The sequence below is a fragment of the Pygocentrus nattereri genome, chromosome 12 (assembly GCF_015220715.1).
Source record: "Pygocentrus nattereri isolate fPygNat1 chromosome 12, fPygNat1.pri, whole genome shotgun sequence".
NCBI lineage: Eukaryota > Metazoa > Chordata > Actinopteri > Characiformes > Serrasalmidae > Pygocentrus > Pygocentrus nattereri.
The window spans coordinates 24,279,895-24,303,806 of NC_051222.1; the positions used below are offsets into that span (position 1 = coordinate 24,279,895).

The window sequence follows — 23,912 nt, forward strand, 5'->3', positions numbered from 1 at the left end:
TGAAAAACTGTGAATTATTCCTTTACCTGCTCTGCCTTTTATAAAACAGATCTCAATGCTTCTGAACTGCCTCTCACCAAATCCAAATGCACTGCACACATTCATCATCAAGGGCCGAACTGAGACTGTGGGGTAATTTAGCTATACTAGCATCGCATTAGTCTCAGGAGAGGATTGGTTTGTATGACATGTACACATTTGTTTATTAGCATTTTTGCTGTTTACATCATTTTAATAGGCATCACAAAGGCCCTCCAAGCACTCTATGGCTAAATGGGACTCAGGGTGTGTCTGCAAATCTGAAGGATGCAGTAAGCCTTTATTTACAGAGAGAAGGAGGCTGTTTGTGTGTGTTTCATGCGTTTCATGCATTTTCCATACAAAATTATCCAATCTTTTGAAGTAAAATCAGAGAAAACAGGGCATACCTACAATATCTGCATCAGCAAACTTGTACATGTTTCATTTTAAAAAATTAATGGATTAATTTTTTGGAAAAAAAATGGTTAATGTGTGATAAAAAAAATCTATGTACATATATATATATATATATATATATATATATATATGTGTGTGTGTGTGTGTGTGTGTGTGTACACAACCCCATACATCCCCAACTCCAAAAAAGTTGGCGCATTTTGTAAAATGTAAATAAAAAAAAATAATTAAATGATTCGCGAATCCCATAGACCTATATTTTATTCACTATAGAATATAAAAGACTTAGCAGATGTTGAAAGTGAGACATTTTATCATTTCATGAAAAACATTAACTTATTCAGAACTTGATGGCAGCAACTCATCTCAAAAAAGATGGGACGGGGCAACAAAAGGCTGGAAAAGTAAGTAATAGTAGTAAAAGCTGGAGAAGCATTTTGCAACTAACTCACATGACTGGGTATAAAAAGAGAATTTTAGAGTCTCTCAGAAGGAAAGATGGGCAGAGGTTTGCCAATTATGAAAATCTGTGTCTAAAAATTGGGGAACAAGTAAAAAAAATGTTCATCAAAGTAAAATTGCGAAGACTGGATTTCTCACCATCTACAGTGCATAATATCAAAAGATTCAGAGAATCTGGAGAAATCCCTGTACACAAGGGATAAGGCCAATCTTCGGGCCCTCAGATGGCTCTGCATTGAAAACAGGCATGAGTCTGTACTGGAAATTACTGCATGGCCTCAGGAACAGTTCCAGAAATCATTGTCTGTGAACACAGATCTCTGTACAATTCACAAATGCAAGTTAAAACTATATCATGCAAAGAGGAAGCCATATGTCAACATGTTCCAGAAATGCCACCATCTTCTCTGGGCCAAAGCTCATTTAAAATGGACTGATGCAAAATGGAAATCTGTTCAAAAGTTTAAAATTTTGAAATTCTTTTTGGAAACCTTGGATGCCGTGTCCTGTGTACTCAGGAGGTGAGGGACCACACAGCTTGTCATCAGTGCACAGTTCAAATATCTACAGCTCTGATGGTATGGGGTTGTATTAGTGCCTATGGTGTGGGAAGCTTACACATCTGGAAAGGCACTAATAATGCTGAAGAGTATAGAGGTTTTAGAACAACATATGCTCCTATCCAGACAACATCTCTTTCAGGGAAGGCCTTGCATAGTTAATAATAAGTTACACTAATATAGCACCTTTCACAAACCCAAGGTCGCGTAAATAGCTGAAATGAAGGGGTTAGTGTTTGGGCCAGCCAGTCATATATCTATTTAGTTGATATCTATAGCACAGCCTAATGCTTCAAATGAACCACTAATATAATTAGAAACTCACAGTGGAATCATTCAGTCATGTTTTGATTTTCAGTGAGTGGCTCCAGTTTAGTTGGACAAAAATACTCTAGGTCTTCTGGAAGTCCTAGCTTTGTCACCTAGTGTGACTGCGAGTTGTAGTCTTAGCACATTTCAGTCACTTGAAATTTGAAGTTGAACTGGAAATCAGCAGCACTTCTATGACAGGTGCCTTTACAGTAAAACCAGTATAGTTTTATTCATATATATATATATATATATATATATGAATTTGTTCCATGTACAGAATGTTTTAATGTTTTATGTTTTCCATTTTTTTTCAATTTGCACAAATCAAGAAAAATGGCTTATTAAGCTTTTAAGCTATTAAATATCGATGTGTAATAATTAGAAGTATATATGACCTCACATTCTGACAAAGTATAAAAGAATAAATGTACCTTCCTCTGAGAGGGTATTCGGGATGTGGTGGGGGTTACATGTCAGTTCCTGAGTGTGTGTAAACATGCAGCAGACAGGCTGAGTCAAGTCTGTGGGCTCAGCCATGTTAGTGACTGCATCGGAGGCTTTCTGTCAGAAAGGATGCTGTGATCCCTCGCTATCCCAGAGACAGACAGAGAGAGAGAGAGACAGCGTGAAAGAGAGAGAGAGAGAGACAGAGTGAGAGAGAGAGAGAGAGAGAGAGAGAGAGAGAGAGAGACAGTGAGAGAGAGAGAGAGAGAGAGAGAGAGAGAGAGAGAGAGAGAGAGAGTCACGTGACGAGGCTTAGGTTCAGAGTATGCTCATGGAACTAACAATGAGCCAGTGTCATTGCCTAAGGCCAGACTACTCACTATAACCCACCCGCCCCCTCCCCCACACTCGCCCCACTATAACTATTCATACAAGCACTGCACACATTTACTCTGTTGCCTGCTTTCACTTCGGTATGCCTTTTGAAGACAGTATAGATGTTATGGATCTCCAGACAATAACAACATAATATCACACTTTATCTCAACACATTTATTAGTTTCAATAATTTAAGGGCATTTTTCGCATCACATGCTTCTTTATGGATGTGAAAGCTGAACAATAAACAAGCCAGTCAGGAAAAATATAGATGCCTTTGAACTCTGATGTTGGTGATGACTTTTAAGGGTAATATGGAAGACAAAGCAAACGAATGAATAGATCCTTGAACAAATCAAGTCTCACCATTGACCTGAGAGATAACCAAAATGAAATCTTAATTTGAACATATTCTCAGAAGAAGTAGTTCATTGGGAAAGACCATCATGTTTTGAACTGTTGAATTTAAATAGGAAGAGGATGACCAGTCACAAGATATATAGATACAACCAGAGTAATCATGAACCAGCCATTCAGAAGACTGGAGGCCCAAATAGAAAACCAGGTATTCTGGAGAAACACTATCCATATGGTCATCAGCAGTTGGACTCAGCATGACAGCACATAAAATTATAGCCACCTACCATCATTTTACCCAAAATAATTCCCACTTTGGAGTTTGTATTTCACTCTTACCCAGTTAATAGAAGAGAACTCAAGGGACTGATAAAGGAAGTGTTACCAAAAAGTGTGGTAAATGCAAAAATTTGTACCATGGCAAGTGAAGTTATCTTAATTCTAGTCAAAATGTCTAATATCAGTTATTTTTAGATTAGATTAGATTAGATTTTTATTTAATTTATTACGATACATTTTATTTGTTAACGTATTTCATTAAATATGTCTTATGCAAGAATTGGTATTTTTGCTCTTGGGCTCCCCCTACAGTTGCAGAGTGTATTTCACATTTACTCCACTGTTGCAAATACAAATCATGCTTTGAGACCCTCATGGAGCCCCACATGTCAATTTCCTGATGAGCTGAATGATACAGAATCTGACACCCCTATGCATGCACGCGTGTCACACAGGCACATGGACGCTACAGATTACACTCGTGATTTTGGTTGTTTCTATTTGTAAATAGCAGAAATCACAAATGCAATTTGTAGTGTCTACACACCAGTGTGATGGGCGAGCACTCGAAGGGGAGATGGATTCTGCCAGAGAGATGGAATTTGGCACAACACTGGCAAAGTCAACACCAGAAGAGAAAGCACCATACAAGGTAGGGTAATATTACAGGATTTTATTACAGGAGGTTACAAACTTTTAAGGCTTATTTGGCGTGAAATTGACAAAGACTAAAGACTAACCAAATGTTTTGACACATGAATATAGTTTTCCCACATCCTATCCAGAAATGAGACTGAGGTTAGATGACTTTTGCCATCTGAAAAAACTACATAACTCCATGAGACATAGATAACACAAGATATGGTTACAGCCTACATCACATTACATTTCATAAATAACACTGGCAGGGATATACACTGTGTTGTTGGATGTCCATTGTTTTCCGAGTCTCATTTTCTTTTTCTCTTACTCGCTTTATTAAACAATGTCTTCTTAGATCTGTTGGTAGCCTCTGCAATGATGTCCATGTTGGGAATACTGAGCTAGCTTCCTCAGATAACTAGCTGTAGAGCCACCGTTCTTGGTGCGTGATGTGGTGCCATAAAGCGATACGCAGTTCTTGTGAAAGGTCTCAGGCCCACTCCTCCAAAGTTACATAGTGCTATAGCAGATGTTCTAGGAGTGGCAATGACAGAAACACCATTCTCACTATTGTAAATGTGCCATCAAAATAATTCTGAAGCTTATTTTAAGGTAAAATCGTTCAAAAATGTTGCTTGAAGTGAAATTATCTCACTATATTGGGAATTTTGCTTGCTGTAAAAAAAATAGTCGAAACAAGTAAATTTATCTGCTAATATAATGAGATGATTTCCTTTAATGAAATCACTTAACCTCTTATACTCGTGGGTATATTTTGTTTTTTTCATCTGAATTTACATGACCAAATCTTAAGGCAAATTAGGTTATTCAGTAACTGCATGAATTAAATGTAATTTTTTTTTTTTTAATTTTTTGTAAAAGCTGCCCTCAAATGAACAGAAAATGTGTTTTATAATCATAAACATATTGCTATATGCTTACAATTTACTGCTGAAAGCCAAAAATCTTAGATGCTCTTTGTATTTTTTTATAAAAATAATTTTTACAAAGCAGATCACTGAAGAGACACCATCTGATTATAATGTATAGCCCAGACTTGTGGAAAAATGGGTCAACTTTGTGAGTTTTGTGAGTTCAGCTTCTTTTATTATCAGGGTTTAAAATGACAAATCTATTTGACTGGATAGAACACAGTCATAGCTCTCATATGACACCCACCGTTTGAATGTAGCTTATGAAATATGAAAGTTATGAAGAATATGACAAAGTGCCTTTTGGAACCACCGGTGGTCTCAAGGAGATGAAGAGTTTAAAACAAGTAAAAAACTGCCAATAAATAAGTCAGATAACACCATAATAAGCTCATTAAACTCTCAAATGGAAAACATGATACCATTTTTGAAAGTGTGTTATTTGGTGCCACCCGTATGGATAATTAATACATTTATCATTTAGCAGCATTATTTGCTTGCATCCTTACTGCAGCAGTGGAGACAGTGTGGTGTTTCAAGGTAGCAAAAAGGCCTCAGCTGGTTCGAGAGAGTCAGGTGCAACAGAGGAAAACACACATACACACACACACACACACACACTTTGCCTTAGAGAGGGGTGACCACATATAAAAGTGATGATGATGATGGAGAGAGAGAGAGAGAGAGAGAAAGAAATTGAGAAAGAAACAAAGCGTGTATCGAAAACTTACATGGTCCAGAAAAAGACATCATCCATCAAAATACGTCCATCTGTCAGAAGCAGGAAGTGGAGCAGGGCGAGGGGTCCATCTATTATGGAGAACACTTTATTTTTTGCTGATAGATGAGAATATTTTGTCCTTTTTTTACTACATCACTCCCCCTTGTAGCTCATCCAGTTCCTCAGCTTGGAGTCAGAGTGGCTCCATCTGACACAGCTACATATTTTACACTCATTTGAAGCTTTACAGGCCAGAGCTGCAGCACCTAGCCATGACTAACGTCGCAAACATCTTTGGAAATTAATTCGCAAATTTATGAGCGTTATTACTCTTGTATCTGAGTTTAGCCTGACTGGAGCCAGTGGCAAAAAAATGAAGTATGTACTACCGCCACTTGCGCAATGACTTGCACACAGAGTTATGTACTGTAGTTCTGCAGTGCTCAGGTATTTATTCACGCTCTCCCTTTATTCCTTTATTTATTTGGTTATTCTGTCTGGAACATCTTGCAAGCAAAGCAGATCCTCTCCTGGCGGTGACAAATGGAGTCTAATTGCCTAGGCAGAATTTAATGAACATACGTTAATAGATCACACGGGTCATAACCCACTTCCAAGGATGTGTTGCCAATCGCGCTTTTTTCACAGTTCGACTGAGTGCTGGAGCCAAGAAGACACCAGATTCTATCTCTGTACCATGTATTTCTCCTCTCTTCCTGTTAATGTTAATGAGAGTTGACCCTGCATAGGGATCATGGTGGACCATTTAAAGTGACGGAAAGTGACACAGCTCTGCTCAGTGGATGTCATGCAGTGTGTAGAATTGCAAGGCTCAGATATATGGAACAAATATATATATCAAATGTTGAAATAGCTGTTCTGCTTTCAGTGAGTGCATAAACTCAGGCCTACACACACACACACACACACACACACACACACACACACGTATTCTCACCGGCCACTTTATTAGGTACAATTGTTGTTAAGACAGATAGCTAATCAGCCAATCACATGGCTGCAACTCAATGCATTTAGGCATGTAGAGGTGGTCATGACAACTTGCTGAAGTGCAGACCGAGCATCAGAACGGGGAAGAAAGGTGATTTAAGTGACTTTGAACGTGGCGTGGTTGTTGGTGTCAGACGGGCTGGTCTGAGTATTTCAGAAACTGCTGATCTACTGGGATTTTCACACACAACCATCTCTAGGGTTTACAGAGAACGGTCAGAAAAAGAGGAAATATCCAGTGAGCGGTCAGTTGTGTGGACAAAAATGCCTTGTTGATGTGAGAGGTCAGAGGAGAATGGGCAGACTGGTTCGAGAAAGATGATAGAAAGGCAACAGTAACTCAAATAACCAACCAAAATCTCTGAGGAATGTTTCCAACACCTTGTTGAAAGTCTGCCATGAAGAATTAAGGCAGTTCTGAAGGCAAAAGGGGGTCCAACCTTTTACTAGCAAGGTGTACCTAATAAAGTGGCCGGTGATTGCATATATTTCATATATATGAAAATACATGGTACATGGTAACTCTCATTAACATTAACAGGAAGAGAGGAGAAATACATGGTACAGAGATAGAATCTGGTGTCTTAGAATGTGAGGTTTAGAAAGCTATTAGCCTCAGCAGTGTGTTTTATTGATAGATGCATTCACATACAAGCTTTGGAATTTCACTGTTCCAAAATAATCAGTTAGTCAATTATTAATTTTGTTATGATAGCATAGCATTTCACTGCACTAAATAGGCCATGTTATCATAGCAAGTACTAGGCCAGTTTCTCTCATACATATTTTGATATAATTAGGTCTGTGTTTAGAAACGTTCATAGTAAGCTCAAATTCCCGTGAATTGTGTAATGACAGCAGTCAAAAACACTCAAGATGCTATAACAAGTTTCCTTCGCTGAGTCTCGAGATACAGCACAGTGTGCGTAAAATGATATTCTCAATGAAAGCAGGCAAGGCATGCTGTGATCTAAACACATTTTGGAAAGTGGAAGTAAGTCATTTAAAATAAACTGAAAGACTTGTGGGCTAAAAAGGTTCTGAATTAATATCAGAAATGTCAAGTCTATGTAGAACAGTAAAGAATGATTACATGTTTGGTTCTGGTTTTGTTTCTAGCAAAATAATATTCCCTGTCAGTTTTTTATTTATTTATTTTTGTTGAGTTAGTTTTTGATAAAGTAAAATGATGCCCTAAAACTAAGAAAATCATACATTTTCTCGTACACCTCCATATAATCAAGACATATATGATATATATTATCACAGTGAACAGTGGATATATGACTCAGAATGTGTAAAATGATACATTGAATAAATGTATGCAGGACATACTGCTGATCCAAAGATGTGTTATAGACAACAAGGAACTTTTTATAGTGCCTGAAGTTCTAGATACTACCTGCCAAGTGTCTAAGACAGTCTAGTTAAATTACACTGAAATTCTCAGTGGGTTCTAGGTATTAACTGGGTAAGCATGTAGTACAAACTCCACAGTACTGCATAATCATTTTGAGTAAAACTACCAAATAGTTTAACAGCATAAAAAGCTTGAACACAACAAAGAAGAAAGAGTTATATATAGTATTTAAACACTGTCCAAAATTTAAGTTCAGCAGCTGCCCTTTACATCGTCTATAACTTCTTTATGTTTGGACCAATAGAAATGCTGTAAAAATTGATTGGAATACATTCTTTTTACAATAATTTACATTGAAAGTAAAAAATTTTTTTTGCCTTCTCCTTTAAAGTTACAATTTTGGAGATACTTGTTTTTCTTTGGTTGGGTGATGATAAATCTGTTTATTAAATATTACAACATCTGATTCTAGACTGTAAAAGAAAACATTGTTTTTCACTGTTGTTTTACTGGGTGCTTATCATTTGTGCTGTCACTTTATGCCATAAGACTACCTGGAAGTTAGAGATGTTTCTGAATTAATTTCCCACTTAAACTTGTGACATTACTTAGAAATTTACTGTGAGATATTTGTACTTACATTATTACACCAAATAACAATTTGACTATGTAATTTTATCAGCTTAATAATTAGGACCTGTCAATAATTTAGTTAGACTGACCTGGTACCATCATTTTACTGAAAATTATTATCCAGTACTTTGGAGTTTGTACCTCATAGCTAGTCACTTAATACTTAAAACCTAGGAGACTAAAAGAATAAAAAAAAGAGAAGAAGCTCAGAAGCTCATATAGAAGCTCAGCCTTCTCTGCTTCCCCTTTCAACTACAAGCTGATCATGCATAGAGCTCATACTGGTTTATGTGGTCAAGCTATATACAGTTTACTTCTACACACAACTCTCCTAATACAGTTTTTAGAAGGAAGGTTGACATGAAGTGGAGCCTGATAGTAAGTGGTAGTCGGCACTAGAAGCGCAAGAGATTTCGTGAACGAAAAGAGTTATTCCTCATTCCTCGAGACCTTGAATGACTTCAGAGGTGCAGCCAGCCGGATACGCTCATCTAAAATGTATGCAGTCTTTGATATGGTGTGTCAAGCTTGTGTCGGTGAATAATACAGTTTCCAAGAGTCCAGCTCTATGGGATAATCTAATGTTTGGGTTGCTGCATTAAATTCCTTGCCTTAAACAGAGTGGAATTTCCAATAATGCTTCCTTTTAATGCTGATGGTTAGTGACCTGGTTTACTTTACAAACATTAACAGCAGAAATACCAGCGCGGGATGAGGCTTTTTTTTTCTACATATAACATATTTACAGATGTTGATTCAAATAGCGCATTCCAACTCAAGCTTTTATTTTTTAATTCTTGTTCAACTTTAAGTTTGCTTTGCCTATTTTGTGGGAATGCTCTTCTTTTGTTATCCTTTGTTTCCTAAGCTCCTAATTCTCTTGATACACCATTGACTGGTAATCTGTCTCCTCCACAAAATGTCTAATATAATCCAAACCTGCTTTAAAGCTGCTGCGCAAATGCACAGGAGAATATATTAGCTTTCAGTTTGCGAAGTAGGTAGTGGAAAGAAAGGGAGAAAAAAAAGGAAAGGGGACAGAGAGTAAGTAACAACTGTAGGGAGAAATGTCAGCATTTGTTTTTCTCATTTGTAATTATGACGCCATTTGGAGTGTGAGTAATAACGCGGCTGTCGTTTTAAATCTGTGGCCCTAATACGTCCACATTTCCCCGGCAATGGGAGATGCATTTTGACTGCTGTTCCTGTTTGTTTCTCTGCTCAGCTGTCAATCACCCAGTAATATTTAAATAAGCTCGACCCACCTGCCCTGAATCAGCCGCAAATGCAGTTGCCCTTTGCTGCTAATCTGAGAGCCGTTTTTGTGGTTAGTCACTTAATACTTTTAAGTGGTTATGGGTTTCACCATTATGCTTCTGTCAGATGTGGGGAACAGAGTGTATGTTAAATCATTTCAGTTCACTTGTCAGCTCCGAAGTCAGCTACACATGCAGAGTGTGCACTTTGCTGCCCATCTAGGTCCACCATCATATTTTACAGCCCCAGTTCCAAAATGAAGTTGGGACAGTATATGAGATGCTAATAAAAAAACAGAAAGCAGCAGCTAGTAAGTTATGTTTGAGCTGTGTTAAATTCAAAACATTGCAAAACCACAATATTTGATTTTTACTCTATTGTTTTTTTGTAACTATACACTCTTTCCAAAAATTATGCCTGGAACAGGTTCCAAAAAATTTAGGATAGGAGCATGTTTACCACTGTGTTACATCACTTTGATTTTTAACAGTACATGCTAAATGTTTGGAAACTGAACAATTGAAATTTGAATTTGAAAAGCATCATTTTTTGCCATTCTTCTTATATGTTTTTAGCTTTGCAGTTGTACAGTGTCTTTGTTGTTGTAGTTCAAGCTTAATAAGACACTCATTTTCAGTGTGAGACAGTTAAGGACAGCAGGCAGGCCAGTCTAGCACCTGCACTCTCTTATTCGGCAGGCATGCTGTTGTAACACATGCAGAATGTAGCTTGGTGTTATGTTGAAACAGGCATGTTTTTGCAGTAGACGTTGTCTAAAAGGTAGCATATGTTGCTCAAAATGTGTTCAGTGTTAAAGGTGCCTTCAGAGTTGTAAAGGTTACCCACTAATACCCCTTATTCTATTATAGACTCTGGCTTTTGAACTTTGTGCTGGCAACAATCTGAATGGTCCTTTTCTTCTTTGGTCTGGAGAACTCAACATTTTTTCCATAAAGTGCATTGGTCCATTTCAGTTGAGCTCAGAGATCAGCAGTGTTTCTGGATGTTACTGATATATGACTTCTGTTGTGCATAGTCCTTACTTGTATTTCCGGTGACTAACAGTGTTTTTCAAAAAATTCCTTAGCTGACATGTCGGCTTTCAATGCAGTGTTGTCTGAGGGGTCGTGGTTTTTGGCCTTGCCCTTTGCACATAGCTTTTCTGGATTTCGTGAATCTTTTTATGATATTATGCACTGTAAAGGGTGAAATGTCTCTCAATCTCTGGCTGTGAGATTGCTAAATTTTTGCTGGCGCATTTATGGCATTTCCCCCAGTCCTTGCTGATAAAGGACTAGGCTTCTTTTGAATGTTCCTCTTCTACCACCATTTTAAGACGATTTTTGAACATTTTACAGTGTTCCTAGCTTTAAATTGGCCCAGTGCTTTCTGTTTTTATTTGCATTTCACATACTGCCCACTTCTGCTGGGTGTGTGTGTGTGTGTGTGGGGGGGGGGGGGGGGGGGGGGGGGGCTTGGATTTGTATGTACTTGTGCATTTTTTCTTTCTAGTTCCAAAAGTTCTAAAAGTTTAACTTGTTCAAACTTTATTTATAATTAAATGGTTAGGATGTAAGCAGAGTCGTTCAGAATGGTTTGGTGTGAAATGCTCCATTCTAGAGAAACTTTCAGAATCAGAATTGTTCACAGTAGTGATAATAGGAACCAGACCTCTGAAGAATTGGATGCCTCTGAAATGCTCTCTCACAGGACGTTATTACATAAGAGGTTACAAATACCCTGCCTGATGCCTGAGACATTGAGTCCTTTTGCATAGTAAATATAATTGCGACTTGTTTACATCTTACAAATCATGCAAATAGGAATCCTATAGAAGGATATGGGATGTATAGTGATATCTGTGTAAGTGTATGGGAAGAAAATGGACAGAGGGATGAAAAAGTTATCTTTCTGAAAAGCACAACGTGAGTGGGCTTAGAGCGAGAACTTTTGGAAAGGTTTTTTTGTGGTAGGAGGAGGAGTTTAGTATTTAGACATTTGTGAAAGAGACTAACAAGAAGAAGACAATCAAAAATAAATGAACACCAAGTTGGCCTTGGCAGGCCAATTAAAAAACTTGTGGAGAAATAATTACTGTGCTGGAACAGGATCAGAACAGTATGGAAAAAAATGGGGTTGCTTATGGTGCCAGTTTGTTCAGAGAAAAGTGAAGAATGTTATGCCTGGTGACTTCAAAAGTGTCCACTGCATTCTAAACAGAAGAATAAAAAACACATTGTTTTGATTTTGAAGCTTTTAAAAGCATCAGAATGTGAATCTTTTATAAGTGTCTTTGTTGCATGATATGGACAAAATACTGGTATTGAATTGCCACATATACCAATTGCAGTATGCCTTGCAATATATTTGAATTGCACTAGTGAGTTAATACCTTGGCACTGACCTGTATTATTTTGACCAAAACTCCAATAGAAATATCTTCTGGAACTGTGATTGGTCAAGACTTGAGGTTGGTGTGAGTACTAGTTATGTAACTGCCAGGTAGGCTTCGTGGTTCTTACTACAGTTTGGTTGTTCTTGCTATGGTTTGTTGTTCCTTGATGTGGTTTGGTTGTTTTTGCTTTGATTTGGCAGTTCATGCTATGGTTTGGTGATTCTTAGTATGGTTTGGTCATTTTTAGTAAGGGTTGTGTGTTCTTGGTTTGGTTTGTTAGTTGTCAGTATGGTTTGGCAGTTCTTGGTATGGTTTGGCAGTTTGTGGTTTAGTTTGGTTGTTCTTGTTATGGTTTTGTTATTCTTGGTATGGTTTGTTAGTTTTTGTTATGAATTACTTCTTTTGAATGTAAAACAGCTTCAAGGTTAACCAAGTGACATAAAAGTAACTATTACTGAAAATACTCTCTATTTTTATTTTTAGATTTTTAACTGATGAAATCAGATTAACATGCAGACAGCAGGTGAGAGAATAATATTTACCTTGCACTGCTACTGTGCTACGGTTCTAAAGCTAGACAACATATCAGCACTGTAAAAAAAAAAAATAATAAAAAATATTTTGCTTGGATGGCTCATTCAAGACATGGTCTACTGTTAAATGTCAATAGAAAACTTGAAAGAAAAAGACTTAGAAACAAATGTAATTATTTTTCTATCTTATCAAGCCACTGATGGTGTGTTTAAGGCATTTTAGTCATCCAATTTGATTGCTAGTAGCCATGGATAGAAACTATAAGTGATTGACAATACTGTGATCAGTCAGCTCAGAACGGACTGCCTAGAGAAGTAGTAGTGAAAAAGTACTTAATGTTTACAAACTGATTTTGTGTTGCCTGTGACTAAATCTGGCAGGTAATGCTTATTTTGACAGAAAAGCCATTTGAATGACATGAAGATCAACCAATCACAGACTGTTTATGCAGGACATGCAGAGGTAAACAGTTGTCTGCATTGTGCTGCAACAAAAACAGACCTGGGGAAATATAGCAATGTACAATGGTTCACAATGCTTCATCAGCCTTGAATGAGACTTTGACTATTTTTAAGACACAGGATACCTTGAACTTTTGACCATATGATTATATTTTGCTCAAAAAGCCTTGTTGCTATTGTGGTGTGTGGAGCAGGCAACTATATGCTGCAACTAGCACATAACTTAATAGAAGAATGTAATTTATTTTAATGAGCATAAGCTATTGTTCCTATATTTTTATGCTGCCACTGTATGTAGCATTTAACAAAGAAATATTGAGATAAATATATTCTGAAAATGTACTTAGAGGATGTGTCTGCTTATTTTCACTTAGGAAAAGAATAAAATGTACTTTAAGCACAGACGCCCAAACTTTTGCCTACAGTTATTCATTTTGATCAAACTGTTCATTTCGAATTTTCCAAGTAATTGATTAGTATTTTTGTTGTTGTTGTTGTTTTTATGTTTTTGCACTCGATGATGGAATTACTGAAAATGCCTATCCCTGTTCAAGACAGTGTATTGTGATTGTGATACAATATACTGTGTCCATAGTTCTCTGTACGTAAAGACGAATAATGGCACTACTAGAGAGTACATCATTCTGCGTTGATGCTGTTAGACTTGGAATTACAATGAGGATAAATTACCGTCACTGCATTGTTATGCTAACCCTTCCTGGCTCCCTCTCATCATCCACTTAGAGTGGGGATTTCAATGAGGATTAAGTGTTTATTGTCACAGCTGTTTGATGCCTTAGGTACACAAAACAGGAACTGTAATGCTTCAGTCTTTGTCTTTTGCCTTCAAAGATGCATGTTGCATTATGTTGTGCATCAAATAAAGAACGTAAAGTATTCTATGTATTTTAGTAGGGGAGCACAGGGCACAGGCTAGCGTGGTGTAAAATATAATGCACGATTTTACCTTTTCCAATACCAATACTGAAATTGTGATAATCAGTTTAATCAAAACTACAAAACTTTACAGTGAGCAGTTTTTTATTAAACAGCTTCGCTTAAGATAAGAGAAGCAGTGTGAATGAGCTCTGTTTCAGACTAGGTTTGTTACAGGGTTGGGTCAGATTCATTCTTTTTTTCCCTTCGATATCTGATCGAGTATTGTCTAATGATATCAGTCTAATACAGAGAACTATCAGATCTGTGCCATCTGTAGTAAAATGCAATATATCTTTCTAGTTAAACAGATACAGGTAGAGAATGCTTCCTGTTATCTCACAGTCCCATAACAACGTTATCTGCTTAAGCCTAGTGGACAGCAGTCTACAGAGCCCCTGTAGGGACATATATTTATTTTCTATTTTAAGTGAAAAATTTGGTGCACAACAGATGCTATCAGGTGAGCACCAGATACTATCAGGTGTACACCAGATACACATAGTACCTAATGTGCACCTGATAGTATCTGTTGCGCACCCAATAGTGTTGAGTGTTTGCCATGCAGTATCTGGTGCTCACCACATAGTATCTGGTCTATGTCAACAGTAGGTGTACCTTAAAGTAGCTGAATTCACTACTTAGTAGGGTTTTCTTTACTATCTGTAATTATTGAATTTATCTTAATTTGAATGTGCTGTGTCAGTGCTGCACTGTCCTGTCTGTGTCTAATGTCTGTTTAATTTATCGTATTTATTGTTTCTAGTTACATTTTTTTGTTTGCTATGTCTGCATGCTTGCACTTTGTATGTAGATGGAATGACAACAGCTCTTGACTCTTGGGTTGGATATTTAGTTTGAGCCAACTAACCAGGCTTTTCTATTAAATGTTACAATGTTACTTTATAAAAGGTATACAGTTTCATTTATAGCATGCATATACATAATACATATACATAGTAACATTATATATATATATATAATGTATTGCCCTGCGATGGACTGGCGACCTGTCCAGGGTGTATCCTGCCTTCCGCCCGATGACAGCTGGGATAGGCTCCAGCACCTCCCCGCGACCCTGACGGAGAAGCGGCTTAGAAAATGGATGGATGGATGGATGGATGGATGGATGGATGGATGGATGGATGGATGGATGGATGGATGGATGGATATATAATGTGTGTGTGTGTGTGTGTGTGTGTGTGTGTATAGGCAGCCTATCCATCCAACATTGTGTGCATTAAAAAGCCTCCATGCTTCCCTCCCTAATGGTACAGTGCTTGGTATAGAAGTGTATGAAGATGATTGGCCTTCACAGTCTTTCTACAGCTAGTGATTGAAGTCCGCTCTTAATGTACTGGCAGTAATGACTGGACGTAGTTGATTCTTATCAGCCCTGATGGCAGCCAGCATGACCCGCAGCTGCTCATAATGCTACAGACCACGTCCTGCAATCTTTTGTGGCTTTGCTGACGTCAGTTCATAACAGTCATGGACTAGTTGAATAGCAGAAGCTGAAAAAGGGTTCCTTCGAGTGCGCATATGTGTGCGCGCATGTGTACGTGTGTTTGTGACCTGACCTCGTTCAGCTAATCCGGAACGTTCCCCTCACATCACTCCCTTTGATAATTAACATTTCATCTGGGAGCCAAACGGATTATCTTCCTGACAGCGAGCACAATTAGGCGCTATTACCGTCAGCCTGTAAGGACACTGCCTCTCTTTGGTCTTTTTCTTTCTGCTTTTTTTCCGTTCTCTTCTCCCTTGTGCTCACTGCTCTTCATATTTTGAGTAAAAAAATCTACTCAATGGCTGTTCTGGATCCTGGACAAAAGGGTGATGTCATGAAATTGACACATGACGTGCAGCTGTTGTGTAATTATATCACACAGTTCAGAGAGAGGTGAAGAACAGGTGGGATTCAAAGCTAAAAGTAGTGTCAGCGAGTGGCACTTGTCAAGTTGTCAGCCATTTGCAGTGAACAGGCGAAAAATAAGAATAGCCTTACAGGCGATATTTAACATAACAGTTGTAGTTGATGGAGTATATTGTGTAGAATGTCTGGAACAAGCCCAAGCTAGAGGTCACAGGCATGAAACTGAAGCCTGACTTTGAGACCTGGCCCAACTCTGCCTGAGTAGTACTGCTAAATACGAGAAATAACTCCCACACAACTGTATCGGATGTGTCACTGCTTTGGCTAGCTACTCTGTTGGCACATCGTCCAATGAGGAGAAAATGCCTTGTGTAGAAGATGACGAGTCTTCATCAGCATCTAAAGTGACTCTTGTTAGCTCTTCAGCGTTGTGCGTTTTTACCTGCAGTAACCTGATATCCATTTATGAGCTCTTACAGATACTTGAATATCAAAATTACTCAGAATTCACATCCCCAGCACTAACAGACATGGATTAGACACACTTTTACTGTGCTTTGCTGTATTACTAAGCACTTATAAATAGTTGATCAATAGAAAAATAACCAAAAAAAGACTTGATGTGATGTGGCACTAACTAAATTGCCTTGAGGAAGTACTCTGACACTGACATTTGTTTCTGGCCAGTGGCTGCTGTGGAAAGGCTGCATCCGGAGTAAATGTGTCGCTGAAGATGATGTGCCAGGCCTTCTGTTATCATAGCTCAGAATTATAATTATTAACTATTATAACCTCTACACTGTACATTACCAGTGTGCTGTTTTCTGATGTATTGACCAGGATGTACTATTTCCATCATTAGCATTATTTTAAATGGTTCCCCATTAATGAGCTTTCTTTTTATTTCATCCATTGCAAAGAGTTAGTTTTTTTTTTTTTTTCAAAATAAAAGTCTACCTGACCTATTTTCAATTAAATACCCGAACAGCTGAAAAATCACTTGGCTTTAACTTTTTTTATGTCCATATATCTGGATCTCTTCCATAAAATGCAAAGTAGTCTATTTTCATTGATATACTGTAAAAAAAAAGAACTTAATGAAGGTAGTAGGTGTGAAACCACCCTTCATATATTGTTATTTCATAATGACTTTATTGACAGAGATTACTTGGAACAATTCATTGTTAATGATATTATTGCATTAAGATTAAATTGAAAAACGTTTCCAACATGATCATTTTGAGATGTAAGGTTTAATTTCAACCGAAAATTGTGTATAAATTACATGTAGTTGCACTTTGAAGATTTACAGTTAGTGACTGCAGCCCACACACAGTTTATCTCTACCTCATCCTCAGGACCTCCACTGCCCAGATATTATTTTTAAGTGATATTCTCAGCACAGCAGTGACACCAACAAGACAGTGACGTGGTAGTGTGTGAGACACAAGTCGTGTAACATGTACAGCAGTGTTGCTGGTGTAATACTGTTTACACTTACTGGCCACTTTATTAGAAACACCTGGCCTGTTGGTCCAGATGTAAAGTTCTGACCGCAGCACTTAGTTGGCTGGCAGTTTCTGGTTTGTGGACTATTCTCATTCTAGAAGTGACACTAACATGTATAACACCCATTTCACTGCCATGTCAGTGTCACTGCAGCGAGAATAATTCACCATCAAACTGATCATAATGGAAAATAATAGTATTTTTGTTTTATTTGTAGACACACTTTCAGTTGTTTGGATATCCCCCCACAAAGATGCACACCCATGTGCCTGTACATGCCTCAGGATTATGCTTTTACCTCATCAGTCTCTATCTCCTTCTCTCTCGAAGCCCAGCTTTGTACTGTTTATAATAAAGTGATTTGCCATTTTCTTCAGTACAAACCTAAAAGAACAGGCTGCATCCCCTCATTGTAAAACACCAGGTCATTATGAAGGTGGGCAGGATGAAATTCTCTTAAGTGGAAGATGTGCAGTAACAATAATGCCTGCAAGGCCTTATCTGTTTGTTTGGGGTTTTTTTTGCTTTCCTGCTTTTTTGTTTCATTTTAATCCTCAGCTCGTGCAGGAGTACGGCAGCATGGCTCACATGACGTGGTGATTCCGAGAAATAATCAAGGCTTAAGGCGAATCCTTCTCTGAAGCTCCAATACGCTACTATTGATGTTCTACCATAAAAGGGCTTCACTTTTGCTTGGCTTTCTGTGCTGTAGGCTGAATTTAATGTAGTGCCCAGAGACTTTGGCAGACATGCATCTAAGTGAATGTGTTCTCCCAGCGTTATGATTAGGGCTAGAGCTCATATTGATTCTGTATTGTAATCTCACTAATTAAGAAAAATAAAACCATATATATATATATATATATATATATATATATATATATATATATGAAGTCATCTTAAATTAACATTGTAAATCTCTTAAATTAATGATTTGAAAATTCTCATAAGATTGTAAGGATATTGCTAAAGTGAATAATTATAGCATTGCCTGCTATATCTAAAGGTAATGCAGAAACAGGAAACACGGAAAATTATCCACTAATGGAATAAGATCATTTCACTAGATTGAATTACTTAAGGGAAAGAAAACACAAATAGTACAGGGTTGAATTAACTTATTATATTCTTATAACAACCTCATAATGACAATGACATCCTCTTCACACATGGCATCAGTTTTTCAAAGTATTGGTATCATTTTAATGCTGAGAGCTCTTGATGGGAAATGCTACATTGTAGAGAAACCAACTCAGATTGCTTTACGCTGGCAGTGATATTTACATTTACGGCATTTGGCTGACGCTCTTATCCAGTTAGATCATTTTACACAGGAAGGCGAAGGTGGTGTTAGGAGTCTTGCCCAAGGACTCTTATTGGTATAGTGTAGGGTACTTGCCCTGCTGGGGGATTGAACCCCAGTCTACAGCGTAGAAGGCAGAGGTGTTAACCACTACACTAACCAACCATGATATGAACCAGGGGTCACCATGTCTACAGCTCGAATATGGACATTCTATGAATCTACAAGCATGTCTCCTGAGTTAATCTAATGTTGATAATAGTAAAACGGTGTTTAATCTAAAAACGTATGTTTTCTTTCAGGACTATTTTGCCTTACAGTGCCCTGTGTGAACCTCCCCAAAGTGAATGAAATGAAACGATATATATGTTTAAAGCTAAAATCTTATCACAAAACTATCATAAAACAATATCTCAGGCATCAGGTAGCAGGTTTATATCTATTTCATGTAATATCTTTCTGGTAGGGAGCTTTTAGAGGCATTCAAATGTTTGGACATCTGGTTCCCATCACCACCACTATGAACAATTCTGATTCTCTAGAATGGAGCATTTCCCATCAGACCACTACAGATTTGTTCACAGTTTAAACTGACCTTATGCTGCTTCTTCAGGCTTTCATCAGTTAGTATAGTGCACAGTGGTAGGTTTAAGCTCATTCGTGATGTACAAAACTAAGCTGCTTGTAGGACACATTTTTTTGTGTTTGTGTTTTTAATGAAAAACTGTGAACTATAGTGACACAGTTGACAATGTTAGTGTATGTAACCACAGCAATCCAAGAGGAGTTAGCCATATAAAAAAAAACAGTTTTGAGTGCAAGGCGTCTTTAATACAAGATATGAACAGGGCTTATGTTATGTTTGGTTAGGTAAGTGGCAGAGAAAAGGTATAGGTAATTTAGTGCTCAGGCTGGGAATATTATATGAATATTATATATTATATTATATGTTTGAAAGCAAATCTATCTATCTGTCCACCTCATAAGCAATAAGCCAGCAGTGCTTAATAAGCATTGCTACTTACAATTATTATTGTTTTTGAAAGGATGAGAATGGTCTTACATAAAGGTACATTATCATGCATAGTGATGTTATGTCAGCAGATTTTTGAGACGAGTACTTCAATAGCCACTGGGAAACGACAGGGGCATATACAGTGAAGTGAAGCACACATATATGCCATTATTTTTGCATCCCACCAGAGCTCTCTTGCATTTGTTTCCCTTATACAGAGCTTTTGGGCCAGATTTGTAGACCTGGCTTTGAAAACATTGCTACTTGAGAAACCTTTATTGTCCTCATACCTCTTCATTTCTTGTTTACTTTGCGCTACGCGAAAAGCTGTAAACACCCCCAAACAAGCCATAAAAACCTTCGTCTAGCTCTGGAGAGAGACTGTTGTTCTTGCATAATTGTGTCGTTCATGCTTTGCTGGTGACAGTAATATGCCCACACTCACGCTCGACTCATGCATTCAGATGCGGTGTGTCAGACGTTGAGACTGAGGTGTTAGGAACGATAGCTAGCTGTGTGGCCGACTGAAATGGTGATGCCACTGTCACTCAACCTACTGATCTGTCCCGGGTGTTTAGAGGTAGCAGCCTACATTGTGCTCGCTACACTGCTGGCTTCATTTTTAATACGGACAGAGATTAGCGTGAGCTGGTGAGATGGGAGCAGGGAGCTGATCAAGGTTCAGTTTTAATCCCCACACCGGAGACTGCATCAAACCCTGCAGAGTGCTATGTAGTATCCAACCTAGAACTGTAGAATGCTCTGGAATATCTGACCAAACACTGGAGAACTTTCTAGAAAACTTTACGCTGCCATGTGGAAGATTCCAGACTGGACTGCTTTGCTTTTAGAAATGAAGGAGCCAGAAATGCTTTCTTTGGAGCAAAGCTATAGAAGAACCACTTTTATTTCCCTGAAGCATTGATTCCCTAAAAGGTTCCTTCCCTGGTTTGTCCAAACAATCCACGTTTTGGCTCTTTCCCAGCTCACAACATATAAGGATGCAGCAAATATGTAAAACATCTGGGGGGAGCTCTGATTTAAAACCCCCTGCCCTAAAGTACCTTTCAGAGGATGGCTCTGTAAGAAAAAACAATTCATATCATGCAATTGAAAGGTTCTTTAGGGGACCGTTCTATATCATCTCTTTTAGGGAACCCTTTTGGGCAAAAATATTTTTAAGAGTGTACCAAGCCATTTAACTTAAAAAGAATATCATTCGAACATTTGGCTCATAAAAGCAAGTTGTGCACCGTGTGTATCAACATCAGAAGACCCAGATCAATGTTCTTTGTAAAATATGAAGATCAAATCTTGCTGCTTTTCAGGCTGTCCCTGTAGGTGTCCTGCGTCCAGTCAAGGCCCTAGGTTATCCGTTAGGGTGTCTAATGCTGCCAGGCCTTTTGTAATCCCTCTGCCTTCTGCTAGTTCCTTCCATGGGGGCATGACCAACTGGATATGCCCCCAGCCATAGAGCCATGGGGCTAGCCCCCTTACCCATGCTTCTTATCCTATTTGTCCTGAGCCGCTCTGGCCCATGACCAGACCTCTAGAGGGGGGTATCGAGGACCTAGCTTTTGCCAGTAGCTGGGATCGGAGATCCAAGCCTGGCCAAGAGAATGCAGCAGACATACTGGAGCCTGCTCCAGGGTTTCGCTAATGGGTTTAAACCAGTTGGCTAATTTGTCAACAAGTCGCAATTTTGCGCTCATTGGCAATCTTGTTTTGGGGGTTTAGTGAGCAAGCTTCAAGCCGCTCAGTGTAATGGGGTTTATTTGAAGTCTTCTAGGGAGGGGTTTTTGCTTCAGATTCTTAGTCCCTTTTTGAAAATTAAGAGGCATCCATAGAATGGCAAAAGCCTCCTGTCAAACAGCCAGAGGACTGAAAAGATCTTTCTGTTCCAAGAGTTCATTCTAATTCTAATTGAGCTGTATTTCTTCTTCATCGTGAGGATCCTAAGAAGGTCCCTGCCAAAGTGTCTTTTTTTTTTTTTTTTTTTGTCATCTGAATGACTTATTTTAAACAGAGCAGTAAACAGGGCACTTTCGCATTGAAATTCCAAATGAACAGCCAAAAACTACTGAAATTAAAATAGAAGTAACCTTCACCTTTTCCACAAAGACCGCCAAATAACCCCATTAAAGTGCAGAACGCCACCTTTAACTGTTCTCTGTGCCTGAAAGCACATCTCAGCCCAGAAGTGGGGCCTTTTTGATCCTGTTCTCAAGAAGATGGGGCCCTTGTGAAAAGGCATAAATAGAGAACAGGGGCTGAGGTAAAATAGTGGGGAGATTATTAGGGCAGCCATTAGTGCCCTCTACACAGAGGGATGCTGCAGTTCCATTAAAAGCCTGTTTTAGGATTACTTTTCTTACCATATCGCATCTGCTGCTGTGATGAGTCTCTGGGGGTGGCGGGGGATGGGGAGGGCTTTTGCGATTATTAAAGACCAATTTATTCTACATGTGCAGAAGTGTTACAGCACAAAAACCACAGATGGCACCCCACAATCCATACAGGCTGTACAGGCAACACAATGGCAAATAGAGTGAACCACTAATGATAAACTTTCAGTTGATTGGCCTTTCACATTTTTCCGGTCTAAGACAGGGTGGAAATACCTGACGAACTGTACTATAATATTTAATAATTATTTTGGAAGATTTCTTAGATTTGTCTTGAGTATTTCTGAAATTGAAAGCTTGACCTCAGTTGCATTTCCATGAGTAAAAACACTTTTTCTCCTTACATTTTCATCTGTTTAATTATAAAGGATTGCAGATTTTTCTCTTTCTCTCCTGCCAGTCATTTAAATTGTGTTGCATTTTGGTTTAGTAAAACATCCAACATTACAACATCTGTGGGTGAGGACTTCTATCTTCAATTAGTCACCACTGGGCCCCTGTCTTTTCCCTGTCTGCAACCTAAACATTTTATCCTACTCCCACCCACAGTCCTGTATAACTGGTTTCCATCTGCAATAATCATTATTGAAATGACTGCCTCATGTCAGACTTGCCTTCAGTCCACTTTATTGTCTTGTATTCATCTTCATTAAGAGCACTGTCTGAAGGCTTTGCCATTTCTATAGCCTACAAGAAAGCAATTCATGTTGCTCATACTGCATATTGACCAATTATTTGCTTCACAGCTCTTTGAAAAGTTTATTAATTTTGATTATTTCCATACTTTCACTTTTAATTGTGTAACATTTTGTAACAGTAGCCATATTTTCACTTAAAGTGACACTTAAAATGAAAAATATTTAAAACTGTAAACACCGCTGTATCTGTTGACAACACAGCTGCTCCCTCTGTGGCAATAGTTTCCAAAGCAAAGTTCCCTGGTTTACAAACAAGTGAAATCTTCTCATGATGTGTCTTTAAGGTACAATAAAATTTTTAGTTACACATGCTTCAGGGTGGAAACCTGCGGGCAGTCTTCTTAATTCCTGGATTATTCCTTCAACAAACAAAACGTTTGACCAATTGAGGTTATTGCTTTATCATTAATGCTAGCTAGCAGATATATGTATTAGCCTCCGGATCAGCCAGAAATCTTCAAGCTTTAAATGTTTCTAAATGGCTTTGTGATGTATTTGTGTGCAGAGTGTTGTGATACAAAAACCCTGACAGATGAAAACACAATAACATATTAAATGCTAGTTTAGTTTTAGACCCTTTAATATTATATTGTTTTACTGTTAATGCACCAGGAAAACAAGAGCACTTTTTTTTTCTCCTGTGTGGTTCAGAGAATTGCAAAAGAAATGACATATCCTGATGTGTTTTGGTTGTAATGTGCATGTTCTAACATAAATTGATGTCTAAGCTAAATCAGTTTGACATGGGGAACTATAAATGTTATCAACCTCTTTCTCAATCCTTCTTTGTTCTTCTTGATTAAAAACAGTCCACAGAGGCCTGCCCAGACAAAAGGAGATTCACAATCAAACATGTACAATCATGTATGGATTAGCAGATACTAAAACACGCACATGCTACATGCTCCACAACCTTGGATTTGTAATTGACATGAAAAATGTAATCACGAGTAGAAAAGCACCTGGCTGTAGATAAGACAGAAGATTTCCTGTT

The 23,912-nt window shown here is 38.1% G+C and overlaps 1 protein-coding gene across 4 annotated transcripts in view; it reads left to right on the top strand.

The window, feature by feature from the left end:
* nlgn4xa (neuroligin 4 X-linked a) overlaps positions 1-23,912 on the top strand; it is a 130,861-nt gene that overhangs the window by 76,392 nt on the left and 30,557 nt on the right. The window lies entirely within an intron of this gene.